Source organism: Puma concolor, chromosome A3, assembly GCF_028749965.1.
Source record: "Puma concolor isolate L17-30 chromosome A3, mPumCon1.1.hap2, whole genome shotgun sequence".
Lineage (NCBI taxonomy): Eukaryota > Metazoa > Chordata > Mammalia > Carnivora > Felidae > Puma > Puma concolor.
In genome coordinates this window covers 6,242,628-6,268,529 of record NC_141669.1, presented here as the reverse complement: position 1 = coordinate 6,268,529, position 25,902 = coordinate 6,242,628, and the positions used below count along the sequence as shown (strand labels likewise).

The window sequence follows — 25,902 nt, the reverse complement described above, 5'->3', positions numbered from 1 at the left end:
TTTTCAGTTCTCTCAGCTAGAAACCTTGCAGTAGAATTTCTGGGTCACAGGCTAATGAAGTTTAGCTTTTTGAGGAACTGTGAAACTGGTTTCCCAAGTGGACGCACCATTTTACATCTTCACCGACAATGTCTGAGGGCTCCAATCTCTCCTCCTCCTCCTTCTCATCACTTCCTATTAACCATCCTTTGGGTTCCAGGATCTAGTTGGTGAAAGGGAGTTTCTCATTGTGGTGTTGATTTACATCTCCCCAATGACTGATGCCGTTGAACAACTTTTCATGTGCTTATTCAACATTTGCATGTCTTCTTTGGAGAAACGCCTATTCAGATCTTTTGCCCATTTTTAAGTTGAGTTACTTTTCCTTCTATTTTTGAGTTGTGAGAGTTATTTGATGTGTTCTGGTGCTATCCCCTTATCAGACCCATGATTTGCAAATATTCACTCCCATTGTGTGGGTTCTTTTTTTCATTTTCTTGTGGATGTCCTTTGTCACACGAGGTTTTAATTCTGTTGAAGTCCAATCGACCTATTTTTTTCTTTGCTTGTTTGTGCTTTTGGTGTCACCTGTGAGAAACCATTGCCTAATCCAAGGTTATGAAGATTTATAGCTATGTTGTCTTCTAAAGAGTTTTACAGTCTTAGCTCTTAACTCATAGGTGTTTTTATGCTTAAATTATTATGTTCAGCTCTGGGAACATGTCTTCCATTTTCAGATAATTTTTATTGTATAAAAGAAAAAAGTTAAGAAATTAAAATTAAAAAAATATATATATTTTAAAAAAATTTTTTAATGTTTTTATTTATTTTTGAGACAGAGAGAGACAGAGCACGAGCAGGGGAGAGGCAGAGAGAGAGGGAGACACAGAATCCGAAGCAGGCTCCAGGCTCTGAGCTGTCAGCACAGAGCCTGACATGGGGCTCGAACTCACGGACTGTGAGATCATGACCTGAGCTGAAGTCGGACGCTTAACCGACTGAGCCACCCAGGCGCCCCTAAAAAAATATATTTGAAAGAAGAGGTATCAGACTGTAAGATCGATTTTTGTAATTCACTTTTTATTCATCTAGTATATCTGAAACATTTCTCTACATCATAGCTTTGATTTGAGTGTTCTGTGGTTTGGATAGACATGTTTTGTTTTATCCTTTACTAGAGTCTTCTCATCAAAAAAATAGAAGTAGTACAGCAAAGAATGTATGATAATTTCCTTAGAATAAATTCTCAGAAATAGTTTTTGAAGAGTAAACTCCTATTTCCAGCGTCCTAATAAAACAAGTATAACAACGGTTCCCTGACGGAGAACATTCAGGAACAAAATAAAGGACAGTTAGATAGGTAAAAAAAAAAAAAAAAAAAAAAAAAAAAAAAATGAACTCAATACTGTGTTCATTTTTGAGAAAGTGCCTCCTTCACCTTGTCTAATATTCACATATTTTCTGTAGGTTACCATGCAATGATACCAAGAAACTTTTCTTTGTTACTACAGTTATCATTTTAATCACTGTGTAATATTTTATTGATTTGATGTGACATAATTTATTTTTGACGTACAGATGTTGAATATCTAAGTTGCATTCAACTTAAAAAAATTTTTTTTAATGTTTATTTATTTTTGAAAGAGAGAGAGAGAGACAGAGTGTGAGTGTGGGAGGGGTAGAGAGAGAGGGAGACACAGAATCTGAAGCAGGCTCCGGGCTCTGAGCTGTCAGCACAGAGCCTGACGAGGGGCTCGAACTCATGAACTGTGAGATCATGACCTGAGCCGAAGTCAGCCGCCCAACCGACTGAGCCACCCAGGCGCCCCGCATTCAACTTTTAATAAATAGAAAACACCACAGTGAAACATATTTGATATCTGTGTGCACAGAATTTTTGTTCTTCTGATTCGTTTCCTTAGGGCAGGTTCCCAGCAGATTGATTTCAGTGTCAAAGGGTTAGAACATTTGGAGGGTCTACATATGGTTCTGTTGCTTCTGGAAAGGGTTATAACAATTTTTACTGCCTTCAGGAGTTTATGAGAATCCAGTCACCAGGCAAGCACACCTCCACTCTGACAAATGTTTTAAAATGTTTCAGCAAAGAATCCAGGTGAATGATTCTTGAGCTAGGGGAGGGCAAAATTACCTTCTATTTTATTGCTGTTTTCAATTTTAAAATTTAAATTGAAGAATGATTCTTTGTGGACTGCATATTTCACATGCCTCCCTTTCTTGTTTGCAGAGAATGAAGTTTCAAAAATTATCTTTAATAAAACAGAATATATGAGGCTAGGCTATATTAGTAGGATTGATGTTCACGGTCTCTGAACTGTGAAATGTTGAAAGTGCACAGAGAGATATGACATAGTTTCTAAGTGAAAAAAAAAAAGCCTATTTTTTTTTCATGCAGTGTTCTTCCAGAGACGAAGATTCTCCCCATTTTATTGTTTTGTAACCAGCCCATGCCCTCCATCCCCCACGATGGCTATAGATGGCTCACCATCACTGCCAACGTGGATCTTTGGGGATTTCTGAGTGTGAAGAGTGTGAAAATCATTTCGCAGTTATTGTAAATTCCCTCAGCTGCCTGGGTCCTCATCACCCGAGGGAGGTGGTTTCACCCACTGTGTGATGTGCCCACCTCGGCCACCGGGAGGGCCAGGGACTCAACACCCAAGCCCTTTAATGAGAATCCGCTGTTGTCTTGAGAGCACTTGGTGCCTCGACTGTTCTGTCAGTCGTTTATAACGATATCATTTCCTTGGGGCAGGTTAGCCCAAGAGGGTGTTTGTGCTCTGTCTCTCAGAAGCAGAAAACCTGCTCTTCTGTGGTCGCTGTGGGACCCTCCCACCAAGTCAGGGTGGTTTGGCCACGTCAGCCTGGTGGGTTTGGAGGAGAAGTGGGGGGTGGAGGAGGGGCGCTGCTCCAGGGGGAAGTTGGTGAGAAAGCAAGGGGCTTTCTTGGAAAGTTAATGACAGCCGAGGGCAGCCTTCCCTGTCTGTGGAAGCCTGTGAGGACAACCGGTGCGTGTTTGGTGACCGATGCTGCTTTCCCTGGTTGTTGAGACAGCCCGGATCCTTTGCCTCTGTTTAGAGGCATGTGGAGAGGAGGGTCCTGGCCCTAGGAGTTTTGATGCTGAAAAATGGCTTTGGTGGGATCCTGCAGACCTGATTGAGGAAGAAAACTTTTCACCTGGAAACAGAAATGAGCCCTGCCCCCGGGATTGGTCCCCATGAGCATGGCGTCTCCCTGGGAGATAGCGAGTTTCTGGGCTGAGGTGACCCAAGGGCGCTTCCAATCTCTCAGCCTGTCTTTCACTTGTGCACCTGTGTCTGTTTGAGTCTAGGCCCTCCCCGTTGCCCTGGGTGGACTTGAACTCTGGCTTCCCCCACGTGGTCTGCCGCGGGGAGATCTCGTGGCCCAGTTCTGGACTCTCTGAACCCGGCCCTCCCCCACCTAGGGGGCGGGAACGTGGGCCTTTCTGGTTCTTCCTCCGGAGTGGGAAAGAGCAGGATGTGTTTTCCTACAAACCAGCTCACGTGTAGGCACGTGATGCCTCCGTGGATCCTCCTTACCCGCGCTGGTGACAGCAGTGGCCAGGAGACTGAGATGGGCTTCTGGGAAGGCTGCCAGGAGGAAGCAGACACAACACTGCCAGGAGAGTTGACTTGTCTCAGACGCACACGCTCATATCTTGCAGATGGCACCATGGCCCTGGCTGTCTCCCCAGTTAGAGACCACTGAAACCCCACACCCTGTGGGTGACCCTGTCCTGGCGTCTGCCCTGTGACACCTCTGCCCACCCCTCCCATTTCTGCTCCCACCCTCCGGGAACCCTCCGGGTTCAGGCCTTCATCATATATCGCATAGGGACTCCCTTCTTAATGAAGGATGCACATTAGCACTTTTCTCGTTAACCGAAAGAAATCAGAAGAGCAGGGAGAGTGGTCCCCCCAAGCGCCTTCCCCGGGAACCAAACTCCGCAACTCAGCATCCGGCCTCCAGAGCTCTGAACTGTGTCTGTGAGCACCTGTGATTTATCTTGACTCATTTTGAGCATCTGTTAGCAAGATGTGTGCTAAGGTATGAGAAAAGCCTGAGAGAGGTGATTTTGGGAGTCTGGGAAAGCTCAACAATTTCTCCATATACATTAATGGTAATTGTCTCTTCGCTTCACGCCAGTTTAGCTTATGGAAGTTTTCACAGGAAGGCTTTACTTTCGATAGCAGGGCAAAGCCGTATTTCCGTTGTGTTTTATATATTGCACGTTTATCACGCGTAGTGTGTTTACCATGTATTGTATCCTCATGGAATATCGTGTAGCCATGGTATCTCGCATACTGCGTATCGACTGTGCACCGTTCGCTCCTCGGATGCTGACTCATGGCCATGCGACAGGGCTCGCGAGTGTCCTCTGTGTCAGGGCTCGCCAACCCTGTGCGCCCCACGTGTTGGGCTGAGTGGCTGTTTTCCACCCAGCGAAGCCTGTTGCACTCGCCTGCCCTGGGTCACGGGTCGGGTTACGTTGTCTCCGCTAGGCCTGAGGGTCCCTGGCCTGGGCCTCCCTGGCAACTTCCTTGCCTGCCTGTCGCTCCTCCTGGTTCTTACGTTCCTTGACGTGTCCGCTGTCTCGCCCCCCAGGCTCAGCAGAGACCTGCCTTTTCTGCCAGGATCAGCTGCAGGTCTTTTCTGGAAACGTGCAGGCAGTTACACAGCACGGGATGGGTCACACAGCGCCTCGGTGGACTTGAGTCCATTCTCTTGACCGTTGTCCCAGGGAAGTCTGGTTGGCGTCTGAGGTGGCCAGACTGAGGGGGCTGAGGTTGGCTGGCTGGAGCAGGGTCACGCAGCTCCAGTGAGGCGGGCTGGGGTCTGCCCCATTCTTCCGCCTCCAGAGCCAGGTGATTCCATGGCCCCTGGGATTCACGGAAAGGTCTGCATTAATGCCCCTGATTGTGGAACCAGATTTATCTCCATGACCCTCACTGACCTGCTAATTGTGCTTGGTCTTTATGGGCCACTGGGGACATTCCTCTGAACTTGATTCTCCATGTGGTCTTTATCTCAGTCGATTTTAGCTTTAGCTCTGCTAAAGGGGTCCCGTGGGGGATCCCTCGTGGTCCTGTCCGGTCCTCGATAACCTGCCAACGTGCTGGGGCTCAGGGCTCAAGAAGGAAAGCTTCCTCTCGTGCCCGTCCTCCTGTGCAGCGGTTCCCCCACTTGGAGATCCACACCTCACCCCTCCACCTGCAGCCTCCCTCCAACACGCCACACGCGTGGCGCCTGCAACCTCACTCACTCACGAGCACACATGGCACCCTTCATGCTCACGTGCTTGTTCACAGTCACCACGCACGTGCTCACACCCTCATCGCACAGGCGCTCACACCAAGGGCCAGTCACGGTAAACACGCTCACGCACAGCCACGTACTGCATGACGCACCGGTGCCGGTGCGCCCGTGGTCCACACCTTGACACGCACTCGCTTACCTTTTGGTCACCAATTGGTCCCGGAAGCGCCCCCCGCCCACCCAGCATGCTCCAAGGATGCTCTGTAATCCAGGTTCCGGAGGAAGCCCCACTGCCCTCTTCTCCAGGGCCCGTAACTCCCGAGTGCCAGCTGTCTCCAGATAATCAGGTAGTTTTCCCGGTAGACTGATGGATGCATGCTCAAGGTATCCTTGTCTTTCGGGTGAGGGGGGGAAGCGGGAGAAGGAGGAGAGCTGAAACAGGAAGCAGGACTGCCCGCCACACTTGGGAAATGCTCCTGGCAGTGCGTGAGGTTCCCTTGAGCAAAATTACGACCTAAGTCTCCGATTTGGACATTGCCCCGCCCCTTCCCGACGCCTCCGGTTAGTCTGAGCGTTTAAATTCCTTTTCCTTATCGAGTATTGCAACTTCTGGACACACGACCGCATGTAGTTTGGCGAAGGTGTCAGTGTGTGTGCGTCCCCGAGGGCGTGTGTCTCTGTGCAAGGTGCATGTGTCCGTGTGTGTGTTTGGCCTTGTGCCGGAACTATTTGGGAAAAAAAGGAAAGGATTCTAGGGCGCCTGATGAAAAAGTTTCCGGTGTGAACACTCTGGAATACTTCGGAGCTGTGGAGTCGTGGTGTGAAAGGTTGACCCCTTTCTCCAGGCTCGCGCTTCACCCTTCTGACTTGGTCTGTGACGATCTGGAATGGGCCATGGGGCCTAGGATGTGGTGGGGGCCCACTGTCTTCTCCTGTCCCCTCCCCCCTGGCTTGGAGGAGTCTGGGGGCTGCAGTGGGGGCTCCTGTGGAGCTAGGGGGTGTGGCATGCTGAGGACTGGGCCCAGAGAGGAGACGAAGGGCCAGTCCCCAGGGATGAGGCTGAAAAGTGTGTCTGGAAGCGAGGCGCGGAGCCAGGCATCTGGGCTGCAGGCCCCTGCGCAGGACCATTGGAGCAGCGGGGAGCACACGGGTGGGCTCTGTGCAGCCCGAGGGGGGAGCAGGCAGGAGCATGAGTGGGGAAGTGGGTGTCAGCAGCATCCACATGGCCAGATTGCCGTCTGCACCACAGCGGGCGGGGTGGGGGGGAACCCCTCGCAGGGAAATTCCAGCCCAGAAAGCAGGCGCAGAGAGAGGCTGCAGGAGGTGAGAGCCGGGCGCTCCCAATCCGGGGTATGTGCTCACTACGCTTTGCTAGAGAAAAGAATATTTGGAAACCACTTGTCCTGGGAAGGATGAGAATTAGCTTCTAGCACTTTCGAATTGGCTTGCTGGCCGAATGACTCATCGGAACAGATATGGGTGAGGAGAGAAGGGACACGTGCAAGGGGAAAATTTCTGACGTGGGGGGGTGGGAGCTTTTCGCTCATAGGACCGTGCTCGGCAGCTTAAGTTTGTAATCAGGTGGGAGGACGTTGGGCATAGAGTCGCTGAAGGCAGAGTGCGGACCACGTTGCAAGGGACCCTGGTTCTGGATCTCGTGGTTCTGGATCGGGATTTGGAGTGTGACAAGCGGGCACAGCAGGGATCCTTTCTCAGGCCCTGGGGCCGTCTAGTGACAGCTGGTGACTCCATGACACACGTCCTTTCTGCTTTCTGCTCATTTGCATGTTAGTACCCGCGTGTCTTTCCAAGGAAAACACATTTGTTATGAAGACAAAAAACAAACTACCTGTTATTTACTATTTAACATTTTTTTTTGGTATGTGGAATCTCAACGTGCATCTAGAAGAGAGTCATTCGAATAAAGAGAAACGTTAATTTTTATGAAGGCATGGGCTGGAGGGCAACTTTAGTCTTGGGTTCTTATTTTATTCTTTATTTTATGGGTTTTTTTTTTCAATAAAATAACAGCAGGAAAAATAAAAATTTGTTTTTATGGTGTATTTTTTCAAGGGTTTTCACCGGATGGAGAAACAGGCTTCATTGTTTCCAGCTAGGCAGAAAGGAAGAAGCCCACATTGTAGCTTGGGCTAAATGACATCTTTTGAAAGTTTAAAAGGGGCAAAAGCCATTGCCAAATGTCCTCCTGGTTTTGGTGGGTAGATGCACTTTCGGCCCGTCTACAACCCTTCGTTCCAGGCCAGCGGCTTCCTGCGGGGAAGAGCAGCCTTAGCAGTGAATGAACTTGGCTTCCCAGCCCAGACGACACTTCTGGGCTCCTGGCAGCTGAGGTGTTCTCTCGCGAGGAAAATGAAGTTAAAGGCGTTTCCGGGGAGAGCTGGGGGGCTCTCTGCCCCGCTGCAGGGGAGGCGCTGGCCCACTTAGAACCCCACTCCATTCGGCCTTCTCCACGCTCCTGGCTAGGGATCCAGCCCACCTGGGCGCCACCCAGCAAGTGAAGCTACTAAACGTGTCTCCTCAGAGCGGGCAGGAAACAGAGGCCTGGACACATTCCGTGGATGGCCCGGACCCGCTCTTAAAGTTATAGCCACATTGTTATTTATGGAACAGGAAAGGGAAATACGTCACGTCCTCCAAATACATGGCCATGGACGTTCTTGGTCAAGTGTGCCGTGACCTGGGGCAAAGCTTTACCTGGGGTGGGGCGGGAGGGCAGGTGGAGGTAGGCAGCGAGGAGAAGGAGAAATAAATTGAGACTGTTTCATCACACAGGTCAGCTGACACTTGAACCCCTCTTGTCACCTTGCAGAGATCTCCCCTTTCTCAAGGTGGTGCCGAAATCGGGATTTACCATGGGCTATAACCAGTGCTTGAATCAGTAGGAGCAAACTTCTCTTTTACGAGGCATGGACGTGTGTGGGGGACAGCCCTTATAAGGACTTTGAATCCACTCTTCTAAGGAGGGCAGCCACAGAATGCTCCAAAATGAGATGAAAAATATGGAGGCAAGAGATAATTATTTACTAGTTTGCTGGAACTGCCATAAAACTGAATACCAGACTGGGTAGCTTAAACAACAGGAATTTACGGTCTCCCATTTCTGGAGGCTGGAAGTTCAAGATCAAGGGGTTGGTTTCTCCTGAGGCCTCTCTCCTTGCCTTGTAGGTGGCCACCTTCTCTCTGCCTTCTGTTCCATCTTGGGATTTAGAAGACCGGGAAGCCGAGTGGCTCCCCAAGGCTGAAGTTAGTCAGCAGCAGAGCCCAGAACAGAGTCAGGTCTCTTATCGCAGCCCCAGAGTCCAGCATGCCCGTCCCTTCTGAGAACCATCAATCCCACCTTGCTGACACCTGATAAGCAGGGAAGCCACTCAGGCATGTGAATGAGGGGAGGCTGTCGCTCAGGATTCAGCCAAGAGCCCTCTTCTCGAAGCTCTGTTCCTGTTACATTCTGCTCCCCACCTGCCCCCTCCCATGGACTCTTGGCTTCTAATGATAGTCTTTGTATGTGTCTGTCTGTCTGCTAACTGGTTATCTGTCTGACTCAGGGCCTCTGTGCGGTGGGGAAATTTGTGCATTGCAAAACCCGCCCAGCTGGGCGCGACAGCCCTTGTCTCATATGTAGTGCCAATCAGACTGTAACCCCCTGAATTCAGGAAAGATTTAGGGTTCAGCTTTCTGTGGGTGATTCCCAGCATGTTGCTGGGCATATAGGAAGCTCTCTGTATGCTTGTTGAATAAATGAATGAATGAATTTCAACATGGAATTTTGGATATGGTAAAAAAAACCCAACGCTTCTCTCTTCTGACAGGTGCAGACATCTCTACGATGTCTTTGACTGCATGACCTTGAATGTTGTCAGGGATGGGGCACCCACTCACCAAGTAACAATTTCCCTACTGGGAAACATGGGCACTAAAAACAATTTGTTATAGCCGTTGAACTTTGGCTCCTTCTCTTCTACCCTGTGCTCTTAGCTCAGGGCAGGACTTTGGAGGTCCCTCATGCAGGGGTTCTCAGAAGGGAGAAAGAAAATGCCTTCTGGGTGGGGCCCAGTAGGGTGGAGAAGTCAAAGATCATTTGAGAAAACTAACACGCTGTTATGTATTTTGAAATTTGGAAAATGAGAGAAAAACCCTATTATTTTAATGATAACAATTATTAGCAATAAAAGGATGAGAGATTATAAGGGGAGGGACAAGGTGGGGGGAATGAGGTGGTGATCTGTCATGAGGTGGAAACCGATTTCTCAGAGTTCACCTGGTTATGTTGTTTTGAGTTTTGGACCACATGAATATTACCGCCTGGGTGGAGTGGACATTAAAATGTTAAAATGAAAATCAGGACAAACAAAAGGAGACAAATCTCACTCAGTTGGGATGAGAAGGACATAATGATTCCCTAGCCCATCCCCCACCCAATTGCTTTTGGCTGCCAAAACGGGGTCCTTTTTCGTGAAGGTTACCAGACACTTGGGTGATTAGGCCCCCTCTCTTTGGGGGAAGAACTGGAAACTAGAGAGGTAGTGTTCAGTCCGGTTACCAAACAGTCACCTCCATTTCTCTGCCTTTCGGACGCCCCATGTGCATAGGGATTTCAGATGCATAGGGATTTAGTAGGATGCAGTTTGGCCTGAAAATGTCTGTGAACCCCTCCATTCAATTCCTTCTGAGTTATTACCTTGGAGCTGACATCAGGTGTAGGTATTTGCTCCTCAGCTATGGAGAGAAACATTTGAAAACTTACTTCTCAACTTCGCTGCACCTACATTACATGACAAAATGAAAAACCAGTCACTTGGGAATACACGAAAGGATGCTCATCTTTATTGACTCATACTTGCAAATCAGATCAAGATGCCATTTCTTTTCCAATTATATTGGCCAAGATGAGGGCGTTTGGTCGTCTGCAGTATTGATGAGGTCGTGAAATAGGGTTCTCAAATGCTCTCGGTGGTAGTCCCCAGATTTGTGTAAATTGATTTAGATTTCATTTTATTTGGTGGCAATTTTACATTAAATATCAACTTCACAAGTGCATATATTTTGAGTCTTCCTTTTATTTTATTTTTTATTTTGGAAGGAGAGCAAGTGAGCAGGGAAGAGGGGCAGAGGAAGAGAGAGAATCCCAGGCAGACTCCAAGCCTGATACTAGGCTTGATCCTACAGCCCTGAGATCATGACCTGAGTCGAAATCAAGAGTAGGACACTCAATGGACTGAGCTACCCAGGCACCCCGAGGCTTCCATTTCTAATTCTAGGGATTTATGCTGCAACTATACTCTGACAATGTGAGCATAGGTAGGTGAGCAAGGTAAGAGCTTGGTAGGTAAATTCTGATACACTATAGAACGGAATATTATACTGCCACTGAAATAAGACACTTTTTGTGTGGAAAATATGACAAGATATGCTATTTGACGTAAACAAAAACACAAAAACTAGTGATGATGATATACAACTATTCTTTGCACAGAGATATTTGTACGTGTCTGTGTAGATGAAAAATTTCTGGATGGTTGCATAGAAAACTGTAGACAGTGATTACATCTAGAGAGTGAGGGGCTCTATGAAATGAGCCGGAAACTGTCTTGAGATTATATAACATTTTGGAGTGACCAAATTTGTTCTCTATGGGCACATGAAATTTTTGTTTTGACAAAGCAGCCCCTCCTGCCACCAAAAATCTAACCCATCTTAAGCCATTCTGAAAATCAGATTGGATAATTCAATTCTCAATTCAATAAACTTTTATACACACGGATAATGTTCCAGCCACTGGGTAATGTATGTAAAAAAAAACTGCTTCACAAACTGTTAACCACCATAAAAACTGGGAGCAACGATTTATTTTAAATAGTACGGCTAATTAACCAAATATTTATAAGAACCAGTTTCCATTTATAAGAAGGAACCTTCTAGAACATCGAGATTCATTGCAAATAAGCAGCCATTTTATCAAGTGCGGGATTTTAACAATACAGAATCACAGCCTTAAAAAAGCACATACCTAACAGCTCCCTCCAAAGCCGTCCAGAAAGCCAGAAAGTGGTGTGAAGAAATTTTAGGAGCTTGGAAAGGCGGTACATGTCACAAGGCCTGTGATGGGCGGGAGGCAAGGGGACAGAGAAGGCTATGTCGCACCCATCTGTGGGTCACAGGGCAGGCATCCTTTCTCAGGAGAGCCATTGTACCACCTTCATTCTCTGACTCATTCTTACTGTGACTTCTCAGCTTGTAGAGGTTTAAAGGTGTTGTAAATATTCGTCATTCCATTAAATAACATCTGGTCTGAGCACCCACCACCTCTGACTGCAGTGCTGGGCAGGGGGGTGGGGTTGATTTCCATCTCCCTGGACGCTCCCAGGGCACTGATGGTATCAGGCAAGTCTCTTTAGCTCAGATTTCTTCTGTAGCCAGGTGGCCTGCCAGCTCTGGGCGGGTTTCTTCTTGGATTGTAGGAAATGGGCTATAGCGTGTGTCCTAATGGTCCTACGAGGCCGCGGCCAGTGCGTATTCCAACCTCGTCCCCCAGACCAGCGTGAGTCCACAGATCAATGAGCCGGCCATCCTGGCTCTTCCAGGACTATTCCTAGTAGGTAGAAGAGGATACAATTGCTTAGAGTCCAAAAGATACTACACTGCCCTTCGGGGTTTCACACGGCCATCCTTCCTCCCCCTTCCCTGCAGGAAGCAGTCAGTGTGCATGGCCCAGCTGCTTTGTGCTTTGGAGGAGGGAAGACAGGCTGTCCTGCAGGCAGGATGGCTACTGAGATCGGTCTCACCAGGCGATGCTCTTCCTGGGGAGACAGGCCTGGAGCCATGTGACTTGGGCTCAAGTCCCAGCTCTGGTGCTTAGCACTACTAACACCCTGGGTGGTCCAGGCAGCCTCTCTGTGCCTTAGTTTCCTGTCTGTGAAAGAGGGATAACAACAGTGAGATCACCCAGTGAGCCAGGACAGGAAGAGCAGAGGGGACTGGACTTTGGTTACAGAGGATAAAGGGAGCACGGAGCCACGGGCACCTTTCTTCTTCTCTCCTTCTAGTCATGCTTTGGCTTGCAAGACTGTTCTGGTTGCTCTCTTTTGGAGGCTTTTGACCTGAGGGCCTGTGGGACTCCGTGAGGCTCTGGGAAAGCCAGGGGGGGTCAGTGTGGACCCTGAGCAGAGGAGGGTGAGGAGGGCTGCTCAAGGCCAGAAGCTCTAAGGGGAGGGGTACGAGGCTCTGAAAGGTGGACCTGGCTTCAAACGAGGCTCTGCCTTTGACTGGCTGGCTCTCCGGGTTCTGGCTTCCAAATCTGTAAAACGTAGATGGCCTTACACCAAGTTGGTTCAAGAAGTGGAGAGATTAGGCATTTAGTGCAGTGTGCCAAACTGGTATTTATCACGGAGCTGTTGGCTCTGCGACTGGAACTGGGGGAGGCGGGCGGGACTCAGGACGAAAACCCTGCTTCGGGGAGGGAACCAGAGGGCTTCCCCTGGTTGTACCTGGGCCCTGCAGCACCCAGGCTTGCTGCAAAGCCCTGCCATTGTTCCGTGGCACTCATGGTTGGGGCCTGCTACGGCGGGCTGGCAGCTATGGTGACATTTGTCACTGCTGGAGGACACCTTGAGTGAGACAATGAGCTGGGACCCGGGAGACGGGGTGGATCTGGGAGTATAGGGTGTCTGTGCCGTGGAGGTGCCGCTGGTATTATCCTGCCTGGCAGCCTTCTAGCAGGCAGAGCCTTTAGGGGAAAGCCAGGTTCCCCAGGAACCTGGGGAAGGGCCCCCCCCCCCCCCAGGAAGGCCGGTGGGGGAGGGGAAGCAGAAGTTGGACCGCTCACTTCCTCCCCTCCCTGGTGCGCACTCAGCACGCTGTACTCCTTGGGGTCTTGATCGGGTTCACCCCAGAGTAAAGCCGGCAGCCTCGGAGGGTCAGATGTGCCCTTCCAGCTGGGCTGGGCGTCTGCCTGGGGCGGCCTGGTGTCCACACCTGGGGTCCAGCCCCAGAGCAGGCCTCCGGGCAGCCAGGGAGACCCTGCTATTCCTGCCGCACCGCCAAGTGCGGAGTCTGCCCTCGCCCCTCGTTTTCTCACTTTACGGCCAAAGTGGGTAGAGTTGACAAGGATTTTGACCTTCCAAACTCGTCTTTGGGTTTTGCGGCACACCCATCCCAAATTTGGGGTGGCTTTAAGATTTGTGGCTGGCTCTCTTGAGCTCTTCCATGCCCTGTCTTGGAAATGAGCTGTTCTGGCTCTGGAGGGGGTGATCTGACCCAGGACTGCCTTCGCGGCCCCTGTGGGGTCCGGCCTGGCCCCTGGCTGACTCTGACTCCACCCACGTCGGTGTGGACGGCTGCTCACCCGCCCCCACCTCGCCCAGGCTCTGCCCCACCCCCTTGCTGCAGCCCCTCTCTACTCTACCCTGCGGCTCTCAACTCCTAGGCTTGTTCTGAGTGGTAAACGAACCAGCCAGAAGTCCCCCTGGCTCTGTACCCATTGCTCTGTCTTCTGAATTTGGCTCGAATCCTGCCTCCGGGACCCTTGGCACTGTGACCCCTGTGGCTTGCCCAGACCTACCCCGGCGTCCCCAGGGGTCCAATGTGAATTCGACTTTAGGAAGAGGCAGGCAAAGCTGGACATGCACAGAGGGGTGGACTGTTTCTCGCTGCCTTCCCTCCTGCCCCTCGGCCTCTGAGACCTGCCAGCCCCTTTCTTGGAGCCCAGCGTCTCCTCCTGTGTTGCCAGCAGCTGAGGGCCAGGCTCCTGTTTGTGAGCTCAGAGCTGTGTTGAGGACGGGGTGTGGGAATACCATATGATTTCACTCATACGTGGAATTTAAGGAACAAGCAAAGGGAAAGAAAGAGAGGGAGAGAGAAACCAAGAAACAGACTGTTAATTACAGAGAGCAATCTGCTGGTCACCAGAGGGGAGGTTGGTGGGGATTTGGGTTAAACAGGTGATGGGGGTTAAGGAGTGAGCACCCGGTGATGGAGGGAATCGTCTAGACGGCAGACCTGAAACTAATACGACACTGTAAAAAAATAAAAATAAAGTTACACTTACAAAAAAAGTAAAAAAGAAGTCTAACTCCACCCACACACGAAAAACATAGGGGAAAATACAAAAGAAGGGATGTGGGAGCTGGTATCGTGAAGGAAAAGCTTCTTCTAGAAGTGCCCAGTGCCATCTCTGGGGGACCAAGTTCCGCACTCCGTCGCCAGGAACCTGATCACTTCCGGGGCGCCTTCAACACGGCCACCTTTCCTTCTGTTTCTGAGCACGATGGCTTCTCAAATGTCAGTATCTTCAATTGTCACCTTGCACCGTCCATGTCAGGTGACTTGCGGCCAACTTAGAAGTGGAAATTCCAGACATTTCTGTGTGGTTTGAATAACAGTAATGAAAAAGGATCCTAAAACAAAATGCAAAAGGCCCCAGAAAACCCAAACGTTCACAGATCCCCAAACCCAGTTGTGTTTCTCCTTCCTCAGGAAAGCGACGGAGTTTTGAGCTCTTGCTGCTGAGGTGTGTGGCCGAGGGCACATTTCAGGTGCTCTGGTGCTGTGGGGGCTTGTGGCAACGGCGAGCGGGTCGCTCGGGTTCCAAATGGACCGGGAAGGTTGCAGCTTGTATTAGTCTCTGGACTAATACGAGGGTTCTCGGGAGAAACAGGACCAGTAGCTGATAGGAAAGGTATGTGTGCCTCCATCAACAATTTTCTCACCCATAAAACAGGTAACAATACTTTTTAACTTGTGGGGTTCTTATAAAGATTAAATTAAATGATGGATGATGTATATTTGATATGCTAGCCAACACTGGTTGAGTGTTTCCCAACAGTCCTGGACACTGTTCTAAGTACTGTACAGACTCATTTAACCCCTTCCCACAACCCTATCAGGTAGATATATTATTATTATTATTATTATTAATTTTTTAATGTTCATTTTTGAGAGAGAGAACTGGCCTGTGTAAGCTGGGGAGGGGCAGAGAGAGACACAGAGAGAGAGAGAGAGAGAGAGAGATCCAAATGATCCAGGGGATACAAAGCAAGCTCCATGCTGACAGCAGAGAGCCTAACTCAGGGCTTAAACACCAAATATTATCTCCACGTATTTTTATTTTTTAAAAACAGTTTTATTGAGACATAATCCACATCATATGATTCATTGCTTCTTGGTAGATTACATTAGCTTTGTAAAATCGTGATAAATCATACGTAACATAAAAATGTCCATTGAAACCACTTGAAGTGACAAGTCAGTGACATTAATTACATTTACAGTGCTCTGCAGCCCCCACCACTATTTCCCAAACTTTTCATCTCCCCTAAACAGAAACTGTGTGACTGTTAAGCATATTATACCCATTTCATGGATGAGAAAACCGAGGCACAGAAAGGTGAGGAAACTTAGCCAAGGTTACTCAATAAACACGTGGTGGAGGCAAGGTTTGGCTCAGGTAATCTGGGTCCAGAGCTTGTGTTCCGAATCTCCAGTCTGCACTGGGTATCCGATAATGGCCAATGTGTACTGACAGCCCGTTAAGTGCCCCCGCTTTTCTTCAATCCTTACAGGAAGTCTACAGATAGCTATTTATTGTCCCTATTTTACAGTTGAAGAAACTGAGGCTCAGGGATGTTGCCTAAGCACAATCATGGTGTGTGGCAGGCAGAGTTGGCCTGCCTGCCCTGAAGGGTTGCGGTCTTCCCACCTTGCAGCACACCCTTGCGCCGGACCAACGGGGTCTTACGGCTCTACTGGTCCTCTAACACCCACCCAGCACACGTCCGGTGCCCCAAAGACCAGCGGAAATGCCCTCCAAGACTGCACTTGGGAGGCAAGCCCGGCGGTTTCCAGGAGCCAGAGGACAACGCAAGGCAGGGCCCGGGGTTCCTACTCCGGGTCATGAGAGTCGGCAGGGGAAGAAGGCTCAGTGTGAAGCTGAAACTGCGTGCGGGGGAAGGGATGCGAGTCCTCTCCATTCCATTCCACAGACGGTCCTCAAGGAGCCCCCAGTGTCCGGCGGTAGGGCGGCCCCGGGGAATCTGCCTGAAGCACAGAGAGTCTGATCAGCTGAGTTACAGGTTTGCACAAGTTGCGAGGGTGGGGGTAGGGTTTTGAGGGGGGGTGTGGAGGTGGGGTGATTAAAAGAGAGAAAAATTATATCTGGGTCCAGGAATAACGAAAGGCTTCCTCTAAAAAAGTCTTGAGCAAAGAAACGGGATTTAAAAAGAGGTGATTTTGAGTTACAGGAGATGCCAGGAGGCAGGCACGCGAGGGTGTAGGGAGGACCAGGCTGGGAGGTTCACCAGGTGGAAACCCGGGCGGGGCGGGCGGCGCAGCGAGCGCGGGGTAGGCGGGGCCTCTCCGAGCCCCGCCCCAGGCCCGCCCCGGGCCCGCCCCGGGGCCCGCCGCCTCGTCCCGTGAGAGGTGGGGGGCGGGTCCGGTCGCGGAACCTGCGCCTGCGCCCGCGCTGCGGACGCGGCGACCGGTTTTTCTGACCCAGCTGGAAGGGCCGGCGCAGGTGGCTTCGAGTGCGTGTTCCTCTTGGCCTCTGATGTCTGCGAGGGGAATTCAGCAACAGGGACTCCTGTCTGGTGCACTGACCCCAGCTTCCTCAATCCAGGCTCTAGAGAGGCGCCCTCAGCCGAGCCCCGGGGTCCCGCGGGACGCGGACCCTCCCTCCCTTTCCCTGCTCTGCACCCCGGGCCGGCGCTCCGTCCTGGGCGGATGCCCCTCTGCGCCCTGTGGGCCCGCGCCGGCGCTTGTCCCCGTCCCGACCTGGGTTGGCCATCACCCTGCGTTGGGTCGGGTAAGCACCAGTCTCCCCACCCCCCCTCCCCTCCAGCTCTGAGACCGCTTCTGTTTTAAGACCGCGCGTCGTGAGGCATCCAGGGCGTGTTACGGGACGAACGCGTGAGTGTGTGATGCCCGCGTGCCTCGGGCAGAGCGCCCCTTCCCCATGGCCGTGAGCAGGTGGAGAAAACACCGTCAGGGGGCATCTCCAGGGCAGGAGTGGGGCCTCCTCCCTGCTGGGGCCCGAGCCGAGCCTCTCCCCTCAGGCCCACATCCCACAGCGCAGGTGTGCCCCTATCCTGTCCTCAGGCATTGAGTCCCCAAGCTGGGTGAGGCCTGGGGCGGGGGAGGAGGAAGCAGCTCCAACACGCAGAGGAAAGGCTCTTTCCTACCGATTTGGGGCTGGTGGGGGTGGTGGCAGCCCTGGCCCCCGCGTCTCGGGACTGCCTGCCCTCAGAACAGGAGCTGGGGGACCTGTGACTGGGACAGTGCCCTGTATTTCAGGGCTGCGGAAGGCAGCTCTGACTTCTTCAACATTCCTGGAAAATGACCTCAATTTTCTGGAAGAGGGAAGGAGGATCTGGTTCTTGGAACATTCCCACTTCTTCACACAGATGCCACTCACTCAGTTGCACGTGAAGGCTGGGGCATCTGTGGTCAGCACTGGCCACCGCCCGCGGTCAGGCTGTCCCCACCCAGGGAGCCCAGCCCTGGCTCAGCTCCTGCGGTGGCGATCCGTCCAGCGGCTCTGCGTGGACCTGCCTGCTCTCTCATGCCTGTCCTGAGCCTCCTTGACCGGAAGCCGGTCAAGCAGGCCAGTGACGGCCCTGGGGGCTTCCTGGGGGAACTCTGTTATGCTGTAAATGGCGTCCTCAGGCTGCTCTGTCCCAGGGCTGACTGGCCACCTGCCACCCATCTTTCTCTCTTCTGCCACTGTGCCTTTCCTGCGTGTGGCCTCTCTGACCAAGTCCTGCTGAGCAGGGAAGGACTAAGAGGTTAAGCAAGGGCAGGAGGAAGGTGGGGGTGGAAGGGCTTGCCACCTCTGGGCTCTGGGACCATGTTGTGACCAAGGAGGATAAGTGTCAGTGGATCCGTTTGGTGTCAGAAAAAGCAGGCGCCCTGGCCCTTTTCTGGAGGTGCTGGGATCCTTTCTCCAACTTTCCCTCCAGCAGGTGCCTCTGGCCTTGGTGTTATTCTTGCTTCCCTCCAGGGTGTCCTCATCCTAGAGGGCCGTCTGGGGGGTCCTCTGGGACCTTGGGTTGGCGGTGTCTCGGGGCCGCAGTCCACTTCACCTGAGCCCTTTGTGGCATGTGGCTCTCTCACGATTCCCCAGCGGGACTTGGGGCTTTGTTGCTGCATCTGGCTGTACCCGGGAGGCACTGACATGTCTGTTCACCGCTTGATCCGCAGGGGCTGTGTTTGTGCTTTCTGGCATTGTATTCGGCCCCGAGCGCTTACCGGACACTCAACAAATGGCTGTCCCTTCTCTGGCTGCTGTCTGCTAGCCCTCTCACCAGCCTGGCTCTGTCATTCGGCCTGTCTGCTTTAAGGAATACTCAGTCTACCCCAGCACACTCCCTCTGCTTGAAGAGCGGGTGAGTTCTCTGAGTGCCTCTCCAAGCCCCGTCTCACATCCTCTCCCCCTCTCCTGGCTTTCGGTTCACAAAGGGCTGCCCCAGGTCCTCCCATGTACACAGAGGTGCTGCAATTTCCAGAAGAATCCTGGGGCCCAAAGAACCCACCCAGCAGGCAGTCGGCCCCATCACCCCGCTGGCCATTTCCTGGCCTCCCTAGGCCCTTCTCTCTACAAGCCCAGCTCTTGGGAACCCCGGCTCTTCCCTGCCAAAGGGGAAGGCCTCACCCCCACCTCTGTGACCCCAGGACAGTTTTGTTCCCCCTGCCTCAGCAGCTCTCCCACCTCTGGTAGGGTCAGCAGATTCTCTCCTGCCTGTTGGGCACCCTGCTCCAGGCCACATGATCTGGGCCACGTCACAGCTACCCACATATCCGTTCCGTTGCAACCTGTGACCTTGTTCTCTAAGACAAGGCCGTAGGGTTTTCTCATTTGCCCCAGAGTTACCTAAAGGGCTGTAGGGTGGTAGGCAGCCCCCACACCCTGAGGGCCAGGGCATGATCTGATGTGGTCACCCAAGGTTTCTCAAGGGAGTGTCATGAAAAATTTCTGAGTTCCACATTGTCGCAGAACAAAATAAAACCCTAATTGCTTCACACCCTATACCACCCTACCGGGGATAAAATCAGAGATTGCACTGGGGGGGCAGTGATGGGTGCCTTTGTCACGGGGTGTGCAAAATTGCGTGCCTGCCCTTTCCCCTGCCTAGCCCAGTTCCCCGAACCCTGGGACGTATGGAAAGTCACAAGTGTTTTTTCTCGTGCTCGCTTCGACAGCACGTAGACTAAAATGGAGGCAACACAGAGAAGATTAGCGTGGCCCGGGCGCTGGGATGACACCCAGATTCACGAGGCGTTCCGTATGAAAAAAATAAAGTCACAACTGATTTTTCTTTTCAAGTCTGTTGACAAGTTGCAGAGTTTGCCTTCCAAAAGTGGATGCTCCGCTCAGTTTAACACATTCGCTAAATAAGTAGAATTACTTGAGTCCCTGCTGTGGGCCAGACGGCATGCTGCGTGGACCGTGGGGACACAACGGGGAGCAGGACGGACCGCCCTCCCCGTCTTTGAATCCAGCTCACATCCCAATTCTGCCATTTACCGGGTCACCTTGTGCAAGTCATCGGATCCCTCTGCGCTTCAGTGCTTTCTCCTATCAGACGAAGATGGGAGTTCCTGCCTCACTGTATTTGCCTGGCAAGGAGTAGGTGTTCAATAAACGGCCGCTATTCTCATTGCTCTTTTCCAGGCTGGAAGGAGAAAGGTGTCCTCTTTCTGCTCATGTGGAAATTGCCTGGGAAGCTAGTAAGCTGTTGGCTCTGAAGGCAGTTGGCTGTCCTGAGTTTTCGAGTCCCTTGGAAGGATTCTGGGGAGTTGGCCGATTGGCTGCAGGTACCTGCCAGGCTGCGGGCCGTGCCGAGTGACCCGGAGTTGGGGCTGTCGCTATGTCCTGTTCTAATTTCTGTTTCTCTGTGTGCTTTGTAATTGGGCCACTCTTTCAGTCGGCTAGAGCAGTTAATGACCTTGAGAAATGATCCCAGCCCTGAATATAGAATCCTGCTCTTTTGAAGTCACCCACTTCCTTTGTGGGTCTAAACGTGTTTGTGTTTTCCCTCTCGGGCATGCCTTCTCTTCCGCTTTGATGCCCGCCTCTGTAACAACAGGGCTCGGAATTATTAATTCCTACTGCGCAGTGAGGTGCAGTTTTATTACACAGAAAGGGGGAAAATATAATTGCTGTCTCGAGTAATCATTTTCTGAAGGCTGCAAGCATAACCTTTCATTAATATTTCATTCGTGGCCAGGGTGGGTAACTTGAATAGGCCTAAAAATATTGTCCCCTTTGCATGGCGAGATCAGGAGCTGGGAGCCAGTGGCTCTTCAGTTGTTTGCAATTATTTCTAAAATTAAAAATGTTTAACCCATTAACCCATAAAAAAGCAGACAAGAGACTTACAGAGACACAGCTTTTTACTGATTGGGGTAAAGGGGCAAATCCCAGGCATAACGCATCTCAGCCCCTCCATTTGGGGAGTCATCTCACTGCCCTCGCAGTGGATTTGGGGCACGGGGTCTGGGGGCCAGTGACTCACTGATTGAAGTGAAGCCGTCAGGTCATGTCCTATAGGTGCCGTGAGGCCGGACATTCGCAGGTCACTGGGTTTAAGGATGCCATGGGAAGTGCCATGGTCTTTGATGTTCCCTGGAGAGAGGCACTTGAAGCCTTCAAAGTGTCTCCCTGGAGAGAGCCAAAAGCTGATTCTCAGGTTGGGAACTGGGGAGACTCTGCTCTTGGGGCAGAGAGGAGGCAGGCCAGCGGGGAGGACAGGAGCTGAGCAGGTGGAGGGAGCGTTTCGGAGCCTCCGTGATTGCTGGCCGTTCTGGGCAGCTTCCTTCAGCTTCCTTCCCAGTCCTGGGGAGTCCAGCTGCTTGGGGACCCAGTGATGGCTCCTGGGTGACTAAAGTCCCCGCTTTTCATGTCCTCACACTATTTCACAGACCCGAGCTCATCTGACGATGTGAACAGCCTCCTGAGACCTGCAGGAATGTGATGACATCAGTCCTTGTCCCCCTAGCTGGTCCACGTTAGCTCATGGGATCCTCTGACGACCTCCCTGGAAGGAGACGCTCCCTTACAGATGGGGAAGCTGGGCCTTTTGGCTGAAGTCATTGATTCCTGAGGTCACATGGTTGTAGGTGAGCTGGGATTACTCAGTGGCCTGGCCGGGTGTGGGCGCCTGTGGATCTTGGCGGGGGTGTGGGCTGCTCAGCGCTGGGTGACCACAGCGGGACTGATGTGTGAGGCCACGGCACTGTGGGTTCTTGCCTGCCGGGCCTCCCTCCACGTTTGGGTTTGCAGGGGTCCTGACTCCTGACTCCGGGCATGTCCACGTGAGGGGGGGAAGATCACTAAACTCTGTAAACATCATGGGGATTTTTAAGAACATCCTTGCTCAGGCCTGGGGTTGCTATGTTTCTGTGTTCTTGGCTCACTGTGTTTTCCTGGAAAAATAAATAAATAAAAAACACTGGCCAATAGGTTTATTGCCATATATCATTCGTGACAAAGATGGTTATCTTTCTTAGTTACTAATCACCTTGGGATTTCTAATGTTTATTTATTTTTGAGAGAGAGATAGAGCATGAGTGGGGGAGGGGCAGGGAGAGAGGGAGACACGGAATCTGAAACAGGCTCCAGGCTCCGAGCTGTCAGCACAGAGCCCGACGCGGGGCTCGAACCCACAAACTGTGAGATCGTGACCTGAGCCGAAGTCGGACGCTTAAGCGACGGAGCCCCCCCAGGTGCCCCAGTCATCTTGGGGTTTCTAGATGTGCTCATGTTTGGGCCCCAAGACGTGGTGTTGTCAGGGGCTCTCTCTTCAGGAGAAAGGCCACAGGGTCCATAAACCCTGAGACCGGGTTGGGGGCCCTGGGGGAGGCTGGAGGGGAGTGAGGACTTGAGGAGCAGCCGTGAGATTAGTTTTTCTTTTCCTCTGCACCCGGAACAGGGCAGAAGGTGTCAGGACAGACACGGGTGGCGGCCCCCCTGTTCCGGGTGCTCGCTGTTGAGCCCGTTTGACCTGCTGACCTCGTGTTACACACAAGGAAATGGAAGTCCTCCGAGGCGAAACAACATCCAGGTGCCAGGTGAGTGCACAGAGCATGGTTCGAAGCCAGGTCCTGTCCCCGCCAGCCCAGGGGAGAGCTGACCCCACAAAGCGGTGGCTCCTGGCCTCTCCCTCTGCCGGACGTTTCCCCTCTTCCTCCCTTCTCTCCGTGATTATGTGGAGATTCTCTCCGTGATTATGTGGCTCCTGCCAGATCCAGACCCTCTGGTAAAACCACTTCTGAAGAGGTTTAGACAGTGACTGCATTTTGTTTATTTCCCCCCCGTACTCATTCCGTTTCGCAAACATAAAGTATTGCTTACCGAGAGCCTGAGTTTTCTTTCCTAATCCCCTGCCCCAGAAGGAGCCGCAGCTGATGGCCTGGTGTGTGACGTGCCGGACTCCTGTTTCCAGGCAGATATGAACCTTTAAAGATATATGTAGTTTTTTGCACGCAGAGAACTTTTTATTTATCCAGAACGAGTACCTATAAGCAGATGATTATAGCGATGCTTGTGAAAGTCAAAGATTGCCAGTAGCCTTAACAGGGGTTCGGTTCGATCTGTGATAGAGCCTTCCAGAGAATTACTGTTTGTCTGGTAGAAAGAGGGCTCTGCACGCACAGCCGTGAGAGCTGTTTACAACATGTCATTAAACGTAAAAACCGAAGGACAGATTGTCGGCATCGTGCGGACACAGCGTCCTGGGCAGCTTCACGTGGAAGCGTATCTGGCTTGGGCAGCCGTGGCAGACACAGCCCAGAATCCCCTGGGCCGACTTGACAGCACGGTCGGTGGCTGGATGTCTGTGGCCCAAGCTGCCTGTGACACCGGGACGCCTCCAGAGAGCCCTGGGCTCCCCTCCCCCCGGAAGTTACTCGCTGCCATGTGCCAGAGAAGTCCTGTGGAAAGTGCTCGGGCAGGGGAGACCGTGGTGATCCCCAGCTTGAACTGAATCCTCCCTGGAGGGCAGCGCCTCAGAACTGTTCCAGCGATCACACCGATCACACCGAGTCACCTCATTCGCACACAGGCAGAAACCCAGGCCCGGAGGGGGAAAGTGCTGTGTCTGAGGTCACACGGCAGGGCTGTGGTGGGGCTCAGCAGGCTCCCCAGAGGCACTCTGGGTGTGACTCTGGCGTCTGTGCTGGGGTGGTGTGGAGGGGGCTGCAGCAGGTCTCTTCTAGCCTTCCGTGGCGTCTCCTCAACTTTCCTCTTCCTCTCCCTTCTCCCTCCTGTCTGCACCCCCCTCAATGTGGTCTACATACTCCCTTGTCAGAGCTGAGGAAACTGGGGCAACTTGTTGGGGAAATCGGGGCAAGCAGATCCTGGGTGAGAATCTGGTTTCATGCCCCTTGGATGTTCCTGGTGTGTGCTTTGTGCCTGTGTGTGTGCGTATGGGTGTGTGTGCGCACATGTGTATGTATGTGCCTGTGCATGCGTTTGTCCATATGTGTGTGCGTGTGTATATGCTTTTACATGTGTGCTGTGTGCACGGGTGTGAGTGCCCATATATGTGTGCGTGTATGGTGTGTGCTGTGTGCGTTTGCGTAAATGTGAACGTGCATGAGTATGTGCACACATGCATGCTGCGTGTTAGAGGAGACAGGGTGACTCCCGGCCACAGCAGTGTTGGAAGTGACCCGGGAGCAGGGGCAGCCCCGGGCCGCCGCGTCACCCTTCCTGCAGGCTTCCAGGGGAGTCGTGTCTCCAGAGCCCGTCCCTCCCGGCAGAGCCTGGGGCTCCGGGTGAAGAGAGGCGCACGCTCAGAAATAGTAAACCACTGTTTTCTTGCCGGCTGTTTGCCCTTATTAATTCAGGTAGCAATTACCCATTCCGAATATTTGGCGACTAATTAGTTTTTCCTGTGGAGAAGGCAGAATGAGGGATGGTTTGCTCTGACCCGATCCACTTTCTCGGTTTCCTGAGGAGGGGGCTGGAGGGACGGAAGGAGGGAAGGGACAGAGGCTGAGAGAAACCTGCCCGGCGCCTGGGATGCCCCTTTGGCTGTTGGGTCTTTGCTGCAAGTCTACAGTGTGATAAAAATAACCCACCCAGTTTTGGTTTTGTTCTTGCTTTCATGTTGCCTGGCCCATTTCCCCTGCGGGTGCCGCTCCTGGCAGTTTGCCTGGTGATGTATCCGTGGTGTCAGAGCAAGAGTTCGAGGCTGCTTGCTAAGCGGGCGTCACCCCCTTTGGGAGTCGTGCCCCCTGAATCCACCAGGTGACCAGGGACCCTGCGTGCAGGGACGGCATGCTTGGCGAGAGGAGGGGCACATTGTGGAGGCTGGGAGGCCAAGAGGTGCACCTTTCGGGGGGACAGGTTGGGAAAGATAGCCACGTGTCCTGTCTGCCTGAGCTTAGCTATGAGTTGACTTGGAGGTTGCCTGTAGTCAACATCTGGCCTTGATTCATTTCGCCTTTTTAGTTCTTGAACTTTTTGTTCCTGGGGAATAGTCATCAGGGCTTGTATTGCTTGTGTGTGTGTGTGTGTGTGTGTGTGTGTGTGTGTGTGTTTAAAGTTTATTTACTTATTTTGAGAGAGAGAGAGAGAGAGCATGCATGCAAGCTGGGGAGGGGCAGAGAGAGAGAGGGAGACACAGAATCCGAAGCAGGCTCCAGGCTCAGAGCTGCCAGCGCAGAGCCTGACACGGGGCTCAAACTCACGAACCATGAGATCATGACCTGAGCAGGAAATCAAGAGTCGGATGCTTAACTGACTGAGCCACCCGGGCGCCCCAGGCCCTCTCTTGTTCTTCGAGGCACCTCTCAGAAAGAGTTCCAGTAGGCAGGAGGGTTTGTAAGTCAAGTCAGAGCAGCCTCCTGAAATGGAGCACGTGATGGGCATGAGTCTAGTTTGGGGAGGTGGTAAGTAGGTAAGTCAAACAAATATTGCTATACCTTTTCTGGGGACTGGGGAACCGTGGCACCCAGACTGTGCGGGGGGAGGGGGGGCAGGACACAGATCTGGGCACTGCAGCCCAGCTCACCAGAATGGGGAAGTGGGGGGCTTCCTCTGAGCCCCTCATGTGCTTGCTGCCTGCAGGGACACGCATGGATCCACGAGGTCCTGGCTCTCCATCCAGCACGGTTGTGGTTTGTGTCCCTGAAGGGCACTCTCTACCCGCCTCTCATTTCAAATGAAAATTTCTGACTGGGATTGGAAGGCCTCCCGGCCACCTTCTTCCTGCAGCCGTGTCGTGGGGCCTGGTCTTGGCCGGGCCTGCCACCCTACTTCCTCGTTCTCCGCGGCCATCTAGGGCGGGCATCAGCACTCACGGCCCGACGCCGGCTGGTTGCACCGGCCCCGCCCCCGCACAGCTGCAGAGGCCTCCTCCAGCCCCACCGTGCCCCTGACCGCTCCGCACGTGCTTGTCTGTGTGTCTGACACAGCTGGGCCGGCTCTGCTGATGCAGGAATTTGGCTCTGGTCATTTGCACAGTTGCACGGCCGCCTTACAGCTTTCTGTAGTTCAAGGCCACAGACTTTGTCTTCTGGTGTGTGGGGTTTCCCCGGAGTGCCAAGGCTTGTGCTCTGTGGCAGAGGGCGGCTGATGTCCGGCAACCCCTGCGGGCTGGTTTCCCGAAACCG

At 52.3% G+C, this 25,902-nt stretch overlaps 1 long non-coding RNA gene and 1 other non-coding gene across 4 annotated transcripts in view; both read left to right on the top strand.

Moving 5' to 3' along the window:
* Positions 1-16,569: 16,569 nt before the first annotated feature.
* The window catches only part of LOC147582205 (uncharacterized), a 161,648-nt gene continuing 152,315 nt past the window's right edge, over positions 16,570-25,902 (top strand). Inside the window, exons 1-5 of one of the 3 annotated variants that reach the window (XR_015248840.1) lie at positions 16,570-17,089; positions 18,484-18,668; positions 19,955-20,097; positions 21,205-21,402; positions 22,215-22,353. This is a non-coding gene — a long non-coding RNA (uncharacterized LOC147582205). The remainder of the gene's footprint in view (positions 17,090-18,483; positions 18,669-19,954; positions 20,098-21,204; positions 21,403-22,214; positions 22,354-25,902) is intronic. The other 2 variants (XR_015248841.1, XR_015248842.1) reach the window with 2 other exon arrangements.
* On the top strand, positions 19,467-19,573 carry LOC112864424 (U6 spliceosomal RNA). Its single transcript, XR_003223970.2, has one exon. It is a non-coding gene; the product is annotated as a U6 spliceosomal RNA (small nuclear RNA).